Source organism: Lutra lutra, chromosome 4 (assembly GCF_902655055.1).
Source record: "Lutra lutra chromosome 4, mLutLut1.2, whole genome shotgun sequence".
Lineage (NCBI taxonomy): Eukaryota > Metazoa > Chordata > Mammalia > Carnivora > Mustelidae > Lutra > Lutra lutra.
Window position 1 is genome coordinate 27,784,900 of NC_062281.1, and position 20,083 is coordinate 27,804,982.

Consider the following 20,083-nt stretch of genomic DNA (forward strand, 5'->3'; position numbering starts at 1 on the left):
GGAAGAAATATCCAGTGGAGAAAAGACAGTCTTTTCAATATATGGTGCTGGGAAAATTAAACAGCCATATACAGAAGAATGAAACTCGACCATTCTCTTACACCATACACAAAGAAAAACTCAACATGGATGAAAGACCTCAATGTGAGACAGGAATCCATCAAAATCCTAGAGAACAGAGGCAGTAACCTCTTTGACATAGGCCACAGCAACTTTTTTCAAGATATGTCTCCAAAGTTATGGGAAACAAAAGCAAAAATGAACTTTTGGTATTTCATCAAGATCAAAAGCTTCTGCACAGCAAAGGAAACAGTCAACAAAACAAAGAGGCAGCCCACAGAATGGAAGAAGATATTTGCAAATGACACTACAGAAAAAGGCTGATATCCAAGATCTATAATGAAATTCATGGGGCGCCTGGGTGGCTCAATCATTAAGCCTCAGCCTTCAGCTCAGGTCATGATCACAGGGTCCTAGGATGGAGCCCCACATTGGACTCCCTGCTCAGCAGGAAGTCTGCTTCTCCCTCTCCTGTCTCCCCTGCTTGTTTTCTCTCTCTCATTGTGTCTCTGTCAAAAATAAATAAATCTAAAAAAAAAAAAAAAAGAACTTCACAAACTCAACACCCAAAAACAGATAATCAAGTCTAAAAATGGGCAGAAGACACAAATAGATACTCCTCAAAAGAAGACATACAAATGGTTAACAGACACATGAAAAAATGTTCATCATCATTAGCCATCAGAGAAATTCAAATCAAAACCACATTGAGATACCTCCTTAAACCAGTTAGAATGGCAAAAATTGACAAGGCAAGAAACAAACGTTGGAGAGGTTGTGGAGAGAGAGGAACCTCTTACACTGTTGGTGGGAATGCAAGTTGGCACAGCCACTTTGGAAAATCCTGTGGAGGTTCCTCAAAAAATTAAAAATAGAGCTACCCTATCATCTAGCAATTGCACTACTGGGTATTTACCCTAGAGATACAGAGGTAGTGAAAAGAAGGGCCACATGCACCCCAATGTTCATAGCAGCAACGTCCACAATAGCCAGACTGTGGAAAAAGCCAGGATGCCCTTCAACAGATGAATGAATAAAGAAGATGTGGTCCATATATACAATGGAATATTACTCAACCATCAGAAAGGATGAATACCCAACTTTTGTATCAATGTGGTTGGGGCTGGAGGAGATTATGCTGAGTGAAATAAGTCAAACAGAGAAAGACAATTATATGGTTTCAGTTCTTTGTGGAACATAAGGAATATCATGGAAGACATTAGGAGACAGAAGGAAAAAAATGAAGGGGAGGAATCATTGGGGGAGATTAACCATGAGACACTATGGACTCCGAGAAACAAACTGAGGGTTTTAGAGGGGAAGGGGATGAGGGGATAGGTTAGCCCAATGATGGGTATTAAGAAGGGCAGGTATTGCATGGAGCACTGGATGTTATAAGCAAACAATGAATCATGGAACACTACATCAAAACCAATTATGTACTGCACAGTGACTAACATAATTTTAAAAAGTAAAATAAAATAAAATAGACGATAGAGATAAGAAAGCAATGAGGAAGTACACTAAAGAATTCCATCATTTTTTTTATTTGCTTCATTTTATTTGTAGATCCTGTTTTGTTTCAAGAAAGAAGGCACATTCTTGTAATACTAAAAGGAAATCAATAAATAGAAATGCTGAACACAAAAGAAAAAAAATCTATGATTCAAAATATCTTAAAATCCTCCTAACAGTTTTCACATTATGCTGTGAAAATGTTGTTGTGTTAGTGATTGCAAGGAATTTTTGTTCAGGAACCATGGACAATTGTTGAACTCTGTATCTTTAGGTTACAAGAAGAAATTCCCCATTTTATATATTTTTCCCTTTCACTTTAGGTGCAAATATAATTTTCCTTAAGAAATTTTTTCTTGATGTTTATTTAGTTGTCCTACTTTAAATTTATATACACATTCTGAGATTTTTTTAAAAAGATTTTTTTAGAAATAAAGGAAATATTTGGGGAGAAAATCAGAAATTATAATTACATCAAAGCAATATATACAACTAAATTTCCTGAATGACACAGATACTGTATATCACGAAATACCATTTAGTTTATTAAAATAAATATAAGGAGTAGTAGTAAGATACAAGTCTATGTTGGGGCAGCTGGGTGGCTCAGTCAGGTAAGCATCTGACTTTTGGTTTTGGCTCAGGCATGATTTCACAGTCATGTGAGATCAATCTTGCTGAGCATGGCATCTGTTTCAGTTTTTTCTCCCTCTCCCTCCCATACACTCTCATTCTCTCTCAAATAGATAAATGAAATCTTTGAAAAAAAAAGATGTATTCCCTGTCAAATATATTAAAAATCAATAATTAGCTTACATGATTTATTTTAAAACTATGTATAAACATTAACCAAAGCAAAACTTCATATTTTTCTTATACTGTCGAGATACATGATGTTGGATGGCTTTAATTGATTAACCTAAATATAATCACTAATATTTTTATAAATTTTTACTGACTCTTACTAGAATCAGACAATAGGTACATTTTCATTAATTAAACAAAAGTAAATTATCTATGACTCGGGAATCCACTATGGAATGAGGACATTAGAATCAATGAATTCTTAATGAGTTCATGAGTTGAATATTTTACATTACTCCTTGTTGTAATTCTAAATCCACTGTCAGTAGATTACAAATAATTTGCCTGTATTATTTCCCTAGACTGAAGGATTGTGATCTCAATGACCTTCTTCCAAGGATGAGTTAACAAGATTGATTTAGAGATCTGTCACCCAGAGCTATAAAGCTTTTGTCAAAATGTATTCATGATTATGAATAATTTATTAATATAAACATTTGAAATCAAAGTAGAGAGTTCACATTTTCTCATTTTAATACTTCACTGTAAAATAAATAATTAGTAATTATTGGATCACTTATGTCATAGTTTATTTTATTTTAATTATACCAAGAAAAATTAGTATATTTAAAAAAATGGTATAAGCTGAAACTGCATAAGCATTAATTATAATAGAAAAAATGTGATAATAAATACATTTCAAATTCTAAGTTGTAATGCTACTCTACTACTGAATAATTGAATAAAAAATGTATGAAGAGAATTAATATTAGATTCATATTTCTTATAAACATAATTTTTATGTTAAGATCTGGATCATTTGTGTTAGATTGGTAAATAGAGATACACATATAATCTATAAAATAATCTCAAAATAAGTACATACACTTTTATGTTTTTTCTCATGTTGCTTATAGATTCCTGCCAAAACTTAATAATAGAAAACTATAGAGCAAAATTATTTTTTTTCTCTTATATATATTTCCCTAAATAACCTTCTCTCCCTAAGATTAATTATGTCATACCTTTTGGATCTTTGCATAATTTATGTGCATTTTTCTTAGTTTTCATTTCTTTCTGTTACAAATAGTTTACAAAGTTATATTTTTTACTCAAAAGTCTTATAAATACCATCATTCTCTTTAATTCTTCGATATCCCTTTGATAGTATATTATGGCAATAGATCAGAAGGTTGCTATTGCAATACTATTGTATTATTGCAATATATCAAAAAAACAATATTCTAATGTTACAGTACATTAATTAATCATAAGTGTAATTCCAGTAGATCCATGATAATGGTTTTACATTTTTTAAGTGTTCTATTAAAATTGGAGCAATAGAATTAATTCAAAATTTGTACAAAATAAAAACTGGCTACATATGCTACTGGATTAGCAATAAATTACACATTTACCTTCATATTTCAATGAAATGAGATTTTTGTAGTGGATTTTAATCATGTATGTTGGGGTGACTAAACTTTCATAAATTAAGGAATCTGACTCTTCCTTGGACTAATTACCCATTTCATAAATAATACCTACAACCAAAGGAAATATTGAAGGAAGATAATGATAGCTACTATTGTACTAATTAAGCTACCTCTGCTATTACAAACTGTCTTCATTTTTTTTAAAGACTTTATTTACAGGGTGCCTAGGTGGCTCAGTTGGTTAGAGATCTGCCTTCAGCTCAGGTCCTGATCTCAGGGTCCTGGGACTGAGACCCATGTCCAGGCTCTGCCCAGTGGGGATTCTGCTTCTTCCTCTCCCTCTGGAATCTCTCTCTAATGTGCTCTCTCACAATTTTAATTGCATAATCATGATTATAATTATAAAATAAAAGTATTATTTATTTTATGAACAATTTTATTTACTTATTAGAGAGAACAAGAGAGAGAAAGCCAGGGGAGGTGCAGAGAGAGAGGGAGATAGAGAATCTCAAGCAAACTCTGCACTGAGCATGGAGCTCAGTGCTGGGATTGATCTGATGATGGCCCTGAAATCATGACCTAAGCCAAAATCAAGAGTCTGATGCTTAACCAACTGCACCACCCATGAGCCCCAAACTATCATCATTTTTTGTGTTCAGCTTTCCTAACACATTGTCAGTAGGAACAACACATAAAATTATATTGATATAATTGCATGCATAACCTCAATTTCAGCATTCATTTACTTGTGTTCTTTATTTGTATGGATGTGATTTAAATTAATAATTTGAGGGATGAGGACAAGTTGTAAGTTGATAGCTAGTGATATAATGTGTAAGACTTTATGGAAATAAAATTGGATAATGAAAAAAATATGGATAACTTAATCCCAAAAAAGAATTGGACCCTTGCAACCATATCATGATGGAATTTAACAAAAAGTTACAAGTGATTATATTTGTTAGTCACTTTTTTATGTAACTGTTAGGATAGATTTCTGACCTTTTCTAAGAGTAGCCTGAAGTTTTCTGATAGGGAAATGTAGAGAGCTATATGAATGCTAAGGAAGCATGATATTAAAATGTGATGAAATTAAAAATAAAACATAAGTGATTTCAGTTTAGATTTTAATTTATCCTATTATTATGCACACTAGGTTTTTGCAATACTGACCTCCCTATATCCATGCTCTTAAAGCCACGGGGCTTAGCATATGGCTTGCTTTAGCCAATAAAACAAAAGTTAATATGAGCAGAAGTTTAAAACTGCTTAAGCACTGGGTTTATTCTCTCTTGATTGTTGGATCTCTTTTCCTACCATGTGAACAAGTCTGGATTGATCTTGTAGAGAGTGAGGCCTCAGTAGTACCAACCACCCCAGCCATCACAATTGAGAACTGAGATATGAATTAGTGTATCTTAGACCACAGAATTATAGCTAATCCAGCCTGCCTAGATGAATCAACCAGTGAATCTACAGAATAAGAAAACATAATAAATTTTTACCAATTTAATCTAAAAGATTTAGAGTGGTTTATTATGAAGCAAATTCAAGCTGATACTTTGGAAAGAGATACACTAGACAACATTTATGTACTAATAATAACTTTGAATTATTTGAAAGCTAATTGCAATGCATGTTTATTTTGTGATAATTTATAGTGACATAAATCATTCTATCTGTAAATTTCCTTATAACTGATGCCTACAGCAGATAAAGTGTATCTTATTTAAAAGGCATGTTATTACCTTTAAACATGATCAATGTCATTTTCTGCTAAGTAATCAATTACAGAAGCAAACACTTAAATAAAACTACAACAACATATGCTATCTATAACAGGGATGGCATTGAAATAAAATGGTAAAGGGGAAGATTTATAAGTTTCATGGTAATAAAAAAGAAAGGCAGGTATGAAACAATGTACAGTCAGATGTTCATTTTAATAATATACAAAATATGGGTAATAGAAATACTACTAAGGACTGGATTCATGTCTTTAATGCAGAAAACGATACTAGGAGAGTAATGTGAAAGTAAATAGACTTTATAGTTGTACATATTTGCTGGAAAATACAAGAATGCAATAAAAGAACCATACAAATTCTTATTTGGGCATTTAGGTATTGAAAAAATAAGGACAAAAATATCTAAATATAAAACTCTACTAAATTCTACCCAAGAGATTGGCTAAGTATTTCTGCTTATCTAATCGCAGATCATAAAAATTGAAAATTAAAACAAAGTACGATATTGGGAAATTACAACATTTTAATTCATTTTATGATGTTATATATTTAAATACATTATCTGATACTACTTCAATGGATTTAAAATAATTTTCTCCACTATGTATATATGGCTACAAATAATATGTTTTATATAACACTGTGCCATATGTCACTTTTGCCTTACAACAGTTATATGCAAAGTATTAAGAAACATGAACTTAATTTTATACAAAGGAGCTGAGAATAAGAAAATCAAAATGTGGGGCACCTGGGTGGCTCAGTTTGTTGAGCAACTGCCTTAGGTCAGGTTATGATCCTGGTGTCCTGGGATCGAGTCCCACATCAGGCTCCCTGTTCAGCAGGGGTCTGTTTCTCCCTCTGCCTCTCCCCCTGCTCATGCTCTCTCTCTCTCTCTCAAATAAACAAATAAAATGTAAAAAGAGAAAATCAAAATGATTAGAATAATGTCAAAACCAAGAACTCCTGGTTTGAATGAACATATTTTCCCATGAGATCCAGAAATTTCCCAACACACACACACAGAGGAATATTACCTAGCCATTAAAAGGATGAAATCTTACCATTTACATTGAAGTGGATGAAACTGGAGAGTATTGTGCTGAGTGAAATAAGTCAATCACAGGAAGACAATTATCATATGGTTTTATTCACATGTGGAATTTAAGACACAAAACAAAGGACCATAGGGGAAAGGAAAGAAAAATAAAATAAGACAAAATCAGAGAGGGAGACAAACAAGAAACTCTTAACTATAGGAAACTATAGGATGGTTGCTGGAGGGAGGTGGAGGAAATGGGGTAAAAGGGTGATGAGTATTAGAGAGGGTAAATGACATAATGAACCCTGGGTGTTATACACAACTGATGAATTATCAAGTTCTACATGTGAATTCTACATGTGAAATTCTAGTAATACACTATATGTTAACTATTTAAATTTAAATAAAATAAATTAAAAATATTTTTTACAAATAATTCTAAATTTCTAGACTGTTTAATGATAGAAAATCATAAGATCATTAGTATGAATCACCATGTTATCTTGTCACATATAACATAAAAGAATGGACTGGAGAAATAAAATGAATCTTTCTTATAATATTGGGCTTATGAATAGGGAAATCATGCATTTTTATTTTTTTAGGTAAGAAATCACCCATAGAAATAAGTAACTCTTTAACAACTGTTTAATGAGATCAGAAAATCCTTCTATAACTGAAAATTTCAAGCACTATACTAGAGAAACAGGATATAAATTATATTATTCCATTTTGTAACAGATGAGGAAAATCATATTTTAAGAGGATGATTTTTCAAACCATCTCAACAGAATATTATAAGCTATAATATACAATGTTGCTCTCCATGACACTCAATGCTCAGTATTATCATGACGTCAAGGAGAAGTGGATATCCTAGTCTTTATCCCTTAAATAACTGCCTCAATGTATGTTCCAGGTTTATTTTGTCATTGCATTTTTGGTGGTGGTGTCTAGAGAGATATTGCTGAAATAATTAAATGTACCATAATTCTAAGGGATCTATTTTATAGACGTAAGTTTACATCATCAATATAGGAATGTTATTTTCACTATAGCTTAAAAAAATAGTGTAACTACATTATATAATACAATGCACAGTTTGGAAGTTTAGCACATTTTCCCTAAACTTAAGAGCAGGTAGTTTTCTATCTCTCTTAATGTTTACAGGAATGGGAGATTTAGCATGAAGCAAAAAATTCTTTATGTGGTCTGAATTTAAAGATATTATGTGATAGGAAGTTCTGCTTTGTTGTGAAAAAAGAAAAACAAGGAGAGGACTTCTGGAGAAGATGGTGGAATAGGAGGGGTCTAAGCTCACCTCCTCCCACAGACACGATTAGATAACAGCCACATCAGTGTCAATGACCAGGTAACCACCTAAAGACTGAGAGAACAATCTCTCCACAGCAAAATGCAGACAAGAGGACACATTAAATAAAGTAGGAAGGATGGAGTCATGGTCAGGAGCTATACAACTGGTGAGACAGTCTACAAGAGGGAAGAACACTATGGGAATGAAGAAGGGAGAGAAACAGGATCATGACTCTGAAAACCAGAGGGGCTAAATTTTGCAAGTTCTTACAAACAACAAGCTTAACACCTATAATATTAAAAATCAGCAGGCTTCTGGGAGAGCCAGGAGGGTGAAAATTAACTGAGTCCCTCCCCTTTGCACAACTAAAATAGCCCCTCAGAGATACAGCATAGAAGTAGAAAATCACCTGGGGTATACAGGAAGGAATTTATTTACTGATCTCAGAACATACTGGAGGGGTAGGAATCATTGGGAAACCACTCCAGGAACCACTTCCTTCTCCTGATCCCTGGCATAAATATAGGGACACCTGCGGGCACCAGCACTGTACCACCTCTCACTATGGAACTTACTGACAGCATGCCACACCAATGTGTTCTCCTGAAGGATGTGCCTTCCAATCATCAGCTCCAGGACCCCTCACACAGCAGACCCAGCAAACCTTGCTAACACCGTATGATTGGAATCTGGAGAAGAAAACAGAAATCCAGATCCAGGTGGCACAGAGATCCCCCACCAAAATCAACCCAAGGAGGTCTGCATTAAGACACATAGTAATTCAAATGGCAAAAAGTTATAGTAAATTAAAATGGCTGGGTGGCTTGGTCAATTAAGCATCCAACTCCTGATTTTGGCTCAGGTCATAATCCCAAGGTTGTGAGATTGAGTCCCCATATCAGCCTCCATGTTGGGCTTGGAGCCTGCTTAAGATTTTCTCTCTGTTTCTCATGCTGCACTCCACCCCTTTAAAAACAAACAAACAAACAAACAAAAACACCTAAAGTGGCAAAAAAATTAAATAAAAGTGGTAAAGAGAAAATTTTTAAAGTAGCAAAAGAAAAGAAAGCAGTTACATACAAGGAAAACCTCATAAGGCTATCTACAGATTTTTTTAGTAGAAACTTTGCAGGCCAGAAGAGAGTGCCAAAGAAAGCAAGAAAGAAAGAAAGAGAAAAAAAAAATGCAACCAAGAATACTTTAGCCAGCAAGATTATCATTCAGAATAGGAGAGATAAAAATATTGCCAGACAAAAAAAAGTTAAAAGAATTTATCATCATTAAACCAGCCCTACAAGAAATATTAAAGGAAAACTTTCAGTGGAAAGGAATGACCATAAGCAGGAGTAAGAAAAGTAGGAAGCAAAAAAGCAGTAAAATTAAATCTATAAAAATCAGTCAAGGGATTGACAAAATAAAAGAAATAAAGTATGACAGCATATTCCTATAACATGGGGGACAGAGGAGTAAAGATTGGGTCAAACTTAAGCAACCATCAACTTAATATAGAAAACTGTATACATAAGATGTTATTACAAACCTAATGGTAACCAATCAAAAACCAAGAATAGATATGGAAAAAATAAAGAGAAAAGAATCCTAGTAAAATTACTAAACCAGAGAATAGGGCAAGGAAAAAAGAACTCCAAAACAACCATAAAACAAGTAATAAAATTGCAGTGAGTACATCCCTATCAATAATTCTTTGATGGAAGTGGAGTAAGCACTCCAATAAAAGACTTGGGGTGGAACAGATGAAAAAGCAAGACCCAGCTGTGCGCTGCCTAGTGGAGAGTCACTAGAGCCCTAAGGACACTGTAGACTTAATGCAAAGGGATGGAAAAGCATTTATCATCCAAATGGAAGTGAAAAGAAAGCCAAGATAGCAATACTTACACCAGACAGAATAGACTATAAAACAAAGATGATAAAAAGAGAAAAAGCAGTAACTACATAATCATAAAGGGAACAATCCAACAGGATGCACCAATTGTAAATATTTATGCACCCAACATGGGAGTACCCAAATACCTAAAAGAACAACATAAAGGAAGTAATTGATAGTTACAAAATAATAGGGGACTTTAACACCCCACTTATATCAATGGATAGATCAAACAGAAATCAATATGGAAACAGTGGGTTTGAATAGGACACTGGACCAGATGGGTCTAACAGAAGTTGTTAGAACATTCCATCCTAAAACAACAGAATACACATTCTTCTCAAGTGCACATGAAACAGTCTCCAGATCAGATCAGATCAGGCCATAAAACAACTCTCAATGAATTAAAAAAAAGCCATAGCATCCATCTTTTTTGACCATAATGTTATAAAGTTAGATCAACCACACACACACACAAAAAAATCTGGAAAGAACACAAATACATGTAGGCTAAATAAAATCCTGCTAAACCATGAATTGGTCAACCAAGATATCAAAGAGGAAATTTAAAAATACATGGAGACAAAAGAAAATTAAAACAAAACCCAAAACAAACAAACAACAACAACAAAACTCCACAAAGATCCAAAATCTTTGAGATGCAGCCCAAGAAGCAAAAAGAAAATCTCAAATAAACAACTTAATCTTACACCTAAAGGAACTATAAAAAAAAGAATAAGCAAAAGCCAAAATCAATAGGGGGAAGGAAATAATAAAGATTACAACAGAAATTAAAAAAGTAGAAACAAAACAAAACCAATAGAAGAGATCCATGAAACCAGGAGCTGGCTTTTGAAAAGATCAACAAAATTAATAAACATTTAACTAGACTCAGGGTTTAAAAAAAAATTAAGAGAAAGAGGGAATCAAATCTCAAATAAACAAAATTAGCAGTGAAAGAGGACAAATAACAACTGATACCACAGAAATACAAAGGATTTTAAGAGGATGCCTGGGTGGCTTAGTCAGTTAAGCATCTGCTGTCAGCTTGGGTCATGATCTCAGGGTCCTGGGATCAAGCCCCACATTGGGGATCCCTCCTCTGCCCTCCCTCTCCCTCTGCTCCTCCCCTCCTACCCATCCATGCAGTCCCTCTCTCTCTCTCTCTCTCTCTCTCAAATAAATAAATAAATAAAATCTTTTAAAAAAGAGATTATGAAAAATTATATGTCAAAAACTTGGACAGCCTAGAAGAAAAGGATAAATTTCTAGAAATATATAACTCTCAAAACTCAATCAGGAAGAAATAGAAAATTAGGACATACTGATTATTAGCAATGAAATTGAATCAGTTATCAAAAAACTCCCCACAAAAAAAGTCCAGGACCAGATGACTTCACAGATAAATTCTACCAAATATTTAAAGAAGAGTTCATTTATTATTCTCAAACTATTCCAAGGAACAGAAGGGAAAAAACTTCCAAATTCATTCTATGAATTACCCTGATACCAAAAGTAGATAAAGGCCCCACTAAAAAAGAGAATGATAGGCCAGTATCTCTAATGAACATAGATGTAAAAATCCTCAAACTAAATCAAATACTTTAAAAAAATCATTCATGATAGTCCAGTGGGATTTATTCCTGAGATGCAAAGGTAATTCAGTATATGCAAAACAATCAGTGTTATACATTATATCAACAAAGAAAAGATAAAAACCATATAATCATTTCAATAGATGCAGAAAAGCATTTGATAAACTACAACACCCATCCATGAGGAAACCCTCAATGGAGTAGGTTTAGTGGAATCATACATCAACATATTAAAGGCTATCTATGAGAAACCCACAGCTAACATAATATTCAATGATAAAAAAAAAACTGAGAACTTTTCCCTGAAAATCAGGAAAAACTCAAGAATGTCCACCCTCACTACTTTTATTTAAAGTAGTACTGGAAGTCCTATCCACAGCAATCAGACAAGAAAAAGGAATAAAAGACACCTAAATTGATAAGGAAGATGTAAAACTTCCATTACTTACAGGACACAATAATATATATAGAAAACCCTAAGGACCACCAAAAAACTACTGAAAGTGATAAATGAATTCATTAAGTTTGCAGGATACAAAATCAATATACAGAAATCTGTTGCATTTCTACACAGTAATACTGAGGTAGAGAGAAATTAAGAAAACAATTTATAATCACACCCAAAATAAAAAACTTAGGAATAAAATTAACCAAGGAGTTAAAAGATCTGTACTCTAAAAACTATAAAACACCATTGAAAGAAATTAAGGTAACACAAACAAATAGAAAGAGATTCCATGCTCATAAATTGGAAGAAATGTTAAAATATTGGCTAATTCTATATAATAAAAAATAAATAAAATGTTAATCAAGAAGTTGAGAAGATATCAGGGGCATTTCTGCTATAACCAGGAACAAAAGTGAGGGTGGCCAGGATGGCTGCAATCACTAACTACTACCCCTCAACACTGGGTACTGCTGGTCTATAGAAGCAAATAGGTAAGAGACATTGATTGGAAGCAGAAACTTTTGAAAAGAAATAAAATCATCTCTCTTTGTAGATGACATAAGAGTATACCTGAAAACCCCAGAGTATCAATGATAAAATTCATTTTTCAAAAAAAATTCACTAAAGTGTTAAAAAAGTAGATCTTTAAACGTTCTCATCAGGGGGCACCTGGCTGTCTCAGTTGGTAGAGCATGTGACTTGATCTCAGAGTAATGGGTTCCAGCCTCTCACATCAGGTACAGAGCTTACTTTGAAAGAAAGAAAAGTTCTCATGGCAAGGAAAAAAGGTTACAACTATGTCTGGTGATGGGTGTTAATGTGGTGATCATTTCACCAAATATATAAATAGATACAAATGTATCAAGTCATTATCTGTACACCTAAAGCTAATACAATGTCATAATCAATTATATCTCCATAACAAATTATAATTTTAAAAATGTCTGTACTACATAAAGCAATCTACAGCTTTAATAAAATCACTATCAAAATTTCAACAAAATTTTTCAATAAACTAGAACAAATAGTCTTAAAATTTGTATAGAACCACAGAAGACCCAAATAGTCAATATAACCTTGAGAAAGAAGAAAACTGGAAATATCAAAATCTGATATTTCAAGTTATGTTACAAAACTGTAATAAGCAAAACAAAATGGTACTGGCACAAAAATAGGTACATAGACCAATGGAAAAGGGTATACAACACAAAAATAAAACCACAATTATATGATCAATTAATCTTCAACAAAGGAGGTAGGAATATGCAATGGGAAAAGGATAATCTCTTCAACAAATGGTTGAGAAAACTGGACAGCTATTTGCAAAAAAAATGAAACTAGACAACTTTTTTATACCATACATAAAAATAAACTTAAAGTAGAATAAGGACCTGAATGTGAGACCTAAAACCAATAAAATCCTAGAAGTGATCACGGGCAGTAATCTCTCTGCATAAGCAACATTTTTCTAGATATGTCCCCTGAGGCAAGGGAAACAAAAATAAAACTATTGGGACTACATCAAAATAAAAAGTTTCTGCACAACAAAGGAAACAAATAACAAAACTAAAAGACAACCTACTGAATGGGCAAAGATATTTGCAAATGACATATCTGATAAAGGGTTAGTATTCAAGTATACAAAAACTTATATGCTTCAACACCAAAGACAACATAGTCTAATTAAAAAATGGACAGAAGTGGGGCACCTGGGTGGCTCAGTGGGTTAAAGCCTCTGTCTTAGGCTCAAGTCATGATCCCAGGGTCCTGGGATTGAGCCCCGCATTGGGCTCTCTGCTCGGCAGAGAGCCTGCTTCCCCCCTAGCTCTCTCTCTGCCTGCCTCTCTGCCTACTTGTGATCTCTCTGTCAAATAAATAAATAAAATCTTAAAAAAAAATGGATGGAAGATATGAACAGACCCTTCTTCAAAGAAGACATACAAATGACCAAGACCCAAAAAGATGCTCAACATCACCAATCATCAGGGAAATGCAAATCATATAATATAGTATTTCCACTATTATTTATCTACCCAAAGAACATGAAAACAATAATTTGAAAAGATATATGTACCCCATGTTTATTGCAGCCCTATTTATAATACCCAAATTGTTTAAGCAGCACAAGTGTCCATCAATTGATGAATGGATAAAGATGTGATTAGATAGATAGATATCACACACACACACACACACACACACACACACACACTAGAATATTACTCAGACATATAAAAAATGAAATCTTGCCCATTTGCAACAACATGAATGGATATAGAGAGTATAATTCAAGGTGAAATAAGTCAGAGAAAGAAATACCATGTATTTTACTCACTTGTGGAATTTAAGAAACAAAGAATGAACAAATAAAAAAAGAAAAAGAAAAAAAAGGAAGAAAAAAAAGCATAAGACTGAACTTATGGAAAATTAATTGATGGTTACCAAGAGGAGATAGGTGGGAGAGTGGGTTAACTATTTGAAGGGAATTAACATTACACTTATCACAATGAGCACTGAGTAAATTAAAGAATTGCTGAATTACTATATTGTACAACTAAAACTAATATAATACTGTATGTTAACTATACTGGGATTAAAACAAAGAAAAAATGAAAAAACAAGGATATAAGTGTGAGTAATGATATACATTTTTGTACAGTGTGTACTCTGTTGTTAATGATTTGGCCTCAAGAAGTGGGTAGCACAGTGTAGTATTGTGGCAATGCACTCTGCTAATAAGGATTGGACTTTGTGGATAGGACTTCTCTGCAAGCAGGAGAAAGGATGAAACTAACTGATAGAAGAAAGGACAGACCATTATTTGAATGGACATATTAGATCCAAAGTTCAGTTTGACTTAAATTCTTGTTATTATGTAAGGGTCTAGATACCAGATAATGCTATTGATCAAGTATGTTCTTAAACACTCTTAGACGTACATACATACCAAATAAAAAAAAATATTACCCACATAATTTTAATTGATGTCCATTTGTGCCTTTTCTATTATAACCAGAGACCAAGGTCTTCCCTAGTTCTTTTTGTATTCAATGTTAATGTTTTCCCACTGTGCCTGTCTTATGTTGTTTTCCAAGTTATTTTTAAGTTTCTTTAACTTTCCAGAATTTTAAGTTTATATTGAAACCTTTACATGAATAAACTAATTTATGTACACTATAAACAATGCCAAATCCTTTGAATAAATAATTTTACAACAGTTAAGCCATTTATCAACTAAGAAAGCTAATGTGATAAATAAGAGGAAGAACAGTAGTTCATCATTTGTAAGCATATTCCATAAACCTGGAATGAATAGAATTCTGTTGAGAAATTTAAAAATTAAAGGATGGCTATTTCTATGAAAGATTATCTGCTTAAATGGGTTTAACATTTAATCACAAAGCCAGTGTTACATTCTGAGTAATAACTGAGATTTTCCATGGCATCTATTCTATTCCCTTGATTAAAGGAAAAATAACCTGTAAAAGCAAGAAGAGAAAAAGAAAGAAATCCGATCAGATCACATCAGTAATTTCTTATCAGGTTACCACTTTTCTTAGTACCTTTGTTGGTGTTGGAGGCTACTATTATTAGTCTATTATTGTTTTCCTGTTATTATGATGGATATGTTTAATCATATTAGAAGAGTTTACATCACATTAAGAATGACAGATATTAATGTTATAATAAGTAGACTTTAAATATTAAAGCACTTCCATGATGATTAATAAAGTTATTTTCAAATTTATTCTTCTGAGTTATAGTCAGATACTATAAACTTCTTTTTTTCTAATTACACACAGTCAACTACTAGTAAGGTGATTTTGAAATCATACTTCTATTTCATTTCTTGGTAGAGTCTTAATAAATATTACATGTACTTATGAACATGGAAGTTATCCTATCATGAAGAAATAAGTATTTTATCTCTTTCTAGGCATCAGTAAATACTATTGGATCAATAATTTTTCCTAAATCCAGGAAACAAGACCAATGTAAAATATAGAAGTGAACATGCTCTATCATATATGCTCAGTAATAAATCTATAAAATACATATGTTGAAATGCCATATATTGTAGGGATACTTTGATGTAGTGTTGAGATGTCTCATACATAGTTAGGTTGAGGTATATGATTTGAGTGTTAAAGGACTCTTTATGATAAAAGATTCTAATGATAAAAAAAATAAAAATCAGCAATATAGTTCTCTTGGATCAACAAAAAAAGGACTTCTTGACTTAATCAAATTTCAAAAGCAAATATTAGAAACTTGAAAAATAAAATATTTATCTCATATGTTTTCTTATCTTTATATTTATAATATGCTACAAGAAATTAATTTATTCCTATATTTAGTATTTACCTCTGGATTTCCTATGAAACAGATCAGAGTTGTGGCATATTCAACATTAAAGATCTTAATTAATCTAGTATTCCACTAAAGTTTCATAGCATACACTAAATTTTACATCTCCTGGGGCAGAGAATTCAGTTCATTTCCTCAGAAAGTGGCAAAACAGTTTGTCAGGTAGTGATTGAGCCTACCAAACTACTCAACATATGCACTGCAATGAGGCTGTGTTAGTCTGCCATATTTCCAGCAACTTTAGGAAGTCATAATTTTTTTTTTTCAAAAATAAAATTACCCTGAAATCAAACACTTATCTGGCTGATGAGACTGGTAACAAAATGAAGTGGCCCAGTATAAATAACTCTTAGCCTTTAGACTAAGGGTGGGATAAATAAAATAGTGACTGTCAGATTTAGGAATTGTATCAACATACATTATGAATAAATAAGCATATGCTTTTATAGAATTTTTTAAAAGGAATTATGAAACTATTACACTCAGCATTCCCGCCAATGCCTAAATCCCTCACTAAGAACAACATGTGAAGAAGAATTGAATTAATAAGAGCTAAGCAGATTTGAAGAGAAAGAAAATTGTCAGATGATTCTTCGTTCTTGAGAGAATCTTTCTATGAACTAACAGACTGTAGGGGAACTAATATGGTCAATAATCTAATCTTCAAAAAGAATCAATATTGGTTTAAATGTTTTAAAATGTTATCTTCTCTTTATAACTATATATTAACAGGAAAGGAAGTTGTCCAAATTACTAAAAATAGTCTTCACACACTGAAGAACTGCATAAAAAAAAATAGATTTTAGGGACATCTGGGTGGCTCAGTCAGTTAAGTGTCTGCCTTGGGCTTGGTTCATGACCCCAGGGTCCTGGGATCAAGTTTCACATCAGGCTCCCTGCTCAACAGAGATCCTGTTTCTCCCTCTGCCTGTCTCAGTTTCTCTCTCTGATAAATAAATAAATAAAATCTTTAAAAAGAAAAAAGAATAGATTTTAATCTGATTTTAGGAGAAAATGCCTTCATAAACTTAGAAACCCTGGGAGAAAATGTGTCAAGTTTAAGAAAAATTGGCATATGAGGTCAGATATCAGAATTTGTGATTATGTTATGCTTGCCCTATCATTATGAAAAATATATATGAGCTCCAAAAGTAAGAATTTCTTTTTGTATAGGCCTAGTTTAATTAAAAAAATCTCTACTTCGAATGCACTGTAGGGATTGATTTTATATATATACTGGAAATGGATATGTTTCTTCATAGGCATTTAGGTAAGGCTCTATTCAAGAGAGATAATTTATTATACCATTCACAAAAGTGGCCATTGTAATAATGATTATTAAGTAAGTGTTATTTGTGTCTATTAATTCCATGGAGTTCAGCTCCACTGACACAAAATTTAAGGCGCTTTTGATTTTAACAGATGGTGCTTGGCAAAAATTTCAGGAAATGGCTGAAAGCAAAATGAAAGAGATAACTAACTGGTGAGTATACATTAAAAAGAAAGAGAGGAATTATTTTTGAAAAATTTCCAAGGACACCATACTGAAATTTAGGGTGGCTAATTTTTTATTAGCATATAATCTATTATTTGTTTCAGGGATCTAGGTCTGCAATTTATCAGTCTTACAGAATTTATAATGCTCACAATAGCACATACCCTCCCCAATGTCTACCACCTAGCTACCCCATCCCTCCCATGGCCCTCCACTCCAGCCATCCCAAGTTTGTTTCCTGAGATTAAGAGTCTCTTATGGTTTTTCTCCCTCTCTGGTTGCATCTTGTTTTATTTTTCCCTCCCACCCCCTATGATCCTCTGCCTTGTTTTTCAAATTCCACATACCAGTGAGATCATATAATTGTCTTTCTCTGACTGAATTATTTTGCTTAACATAATACTCTCTAGTTTAATCCACATCATGGCAAATGGCAAGATTTCATTTTTGATGGTTGCATAATATTCCTGTGTGTGTGTGTGTGTGTGTGTGTGTGTGTGTTTACCACATCTTCTTGATCAATTCATCTTCAGTGGACATCTAGGCTCTTTCCATAGTTTAGCTATTGTGGACATTGCTGCTATAAACATTGGGGTACATGTGCCCCTTTAGATCACTACATTTGTGTCTTTATGGTAAATACCCAGTAGTGCAATTCCTGTGTCATAGGGTAGCTCTCTTTTCAACTTTTTTAGGAACCTCCATACTATTTTCCAGAGTGCCTGCACCAGCTTGTATTCCCACCAACAATATAAGGTTGTTCCCCTTTCTCCATGTCCTCGCCAACATCTGTCATTTCCTGACTTGTTAATTTTAGCCATTCTGACTGGTGTGAGGTAGTATCTCATTGTGGTTTTGATTTGTATTTCCCTGCTGCTGAGTAATGTTGAGCACTTTTTCATGCACTTGTTGACTATTTTGCTTGTTTTCTTTGCAGAAATGTCTGTTCTTGTCTTCTGTCCATTTCTTGATTTTTTTGTTCTGTGTGTTCTGATAAGTTCTTTATAGATTTTGGATACTAGCCCTTTATCTGATATGTCATTTGTAAATATATTCTCCCATTCTGTTGGTTGTCTTTTGGTTTTGTTGACTGTTTCCTTTGTTGTGCAAGAGCTTTTCACCTCAGTTAATTCCCAGTAGTTCATTTTTGCCCTTGCTGCCCTTGCCTTTGGCAATGTGTCTAGGAAGAGGCTGCTGTGGCTGAGGTCAAAGAGGTTGCTGCCTGTGTTCGCCTCAAGGATTTTGATGGATTCCTGCCTCACTTTTAGGTCTTTCATCCATTTTGAGTCTATTTTTGTGTGTGGTATAAGGAAATGGTCCAGTTTTATTCTTCTGCATGTGGCTGTCCAACTTCCCCAACACCATTTGTTGAAGAGACTGTCTTTTTTCCACTGGACATTGTTTCCTGCTTTTTTGGAGATTAGTTGACCATAGAGTTGAGGGTCAATTTCTGAGCTCTCTATTCTGTTCCACTGATCTATATGTCTGTCTTTGTGCCAGTATGTCTGGATGATGACAGCTTTGTTTGTAATAGAACTTGAAGTCTGGCATTGTGATGCCACCAACTTTGGCTTTTTTTTTTTTTTCAACAGTCCTCTGACTATTTGAGTTCTTTTCTGGTTCCATATAAATTTTAAGATTATTTGCTCCATTTCTTTGAAAAAAATTGATGGTATTTTGATAGGGATTGCACTAAATGTGTAGATTGCTTTAGGTAGCATAGATGTTTTCATAATATTTGTTCTTCCAATCCATGAGCATGGAACGTTTTTCCATTTCTTTGTGTCTTCCTCAGTTTCTTTCATGAATCTTCTATAGTTCTGAGTACAAATCCTTTGCCTCTTTGGTTAGATTTATTCCTAGGTATCTTACGGTTTTAAGTGCAATTATAAATGGTATCAACATCTTAATTTCTCTTTCTTCTGTCTTGTTACTGGTGTATAGAAATGCAATTGATTTCTTTTTTTTTTTTTAGATTTTTTATTTATTTATTTGGCAGACAGAGATCGCAAGCAGGCAGAGAGGCAGGCAGAGAGAGAGAAGGAAGCAGGCTCCCTGCCGAGCAGAGAGCCTGATGCGGGGCTTGATCCCATGGACCCCGGGATCATGACCTGAGCTGAAGGCAGAGGCTTAACCCTCTGAGCCACCCAGGCGCCCCAAAATGCAATTGATTTCTGTGCATTGATTTTATATCATGACACTTTATTGAATTCTTATATGAGTTCTAGCAGCTTTGGAGTGGAGTCTTTTGGGTTTTCCACATAAAGTATCATATCAGCTTCAAAGAGTGAGAGCTTGACTTCTTTGAAAACTTGGATATTTTTATTTCTTTTTGTTGTCTGATTGCTGAGGCTAGGACTTCTAGTACTATG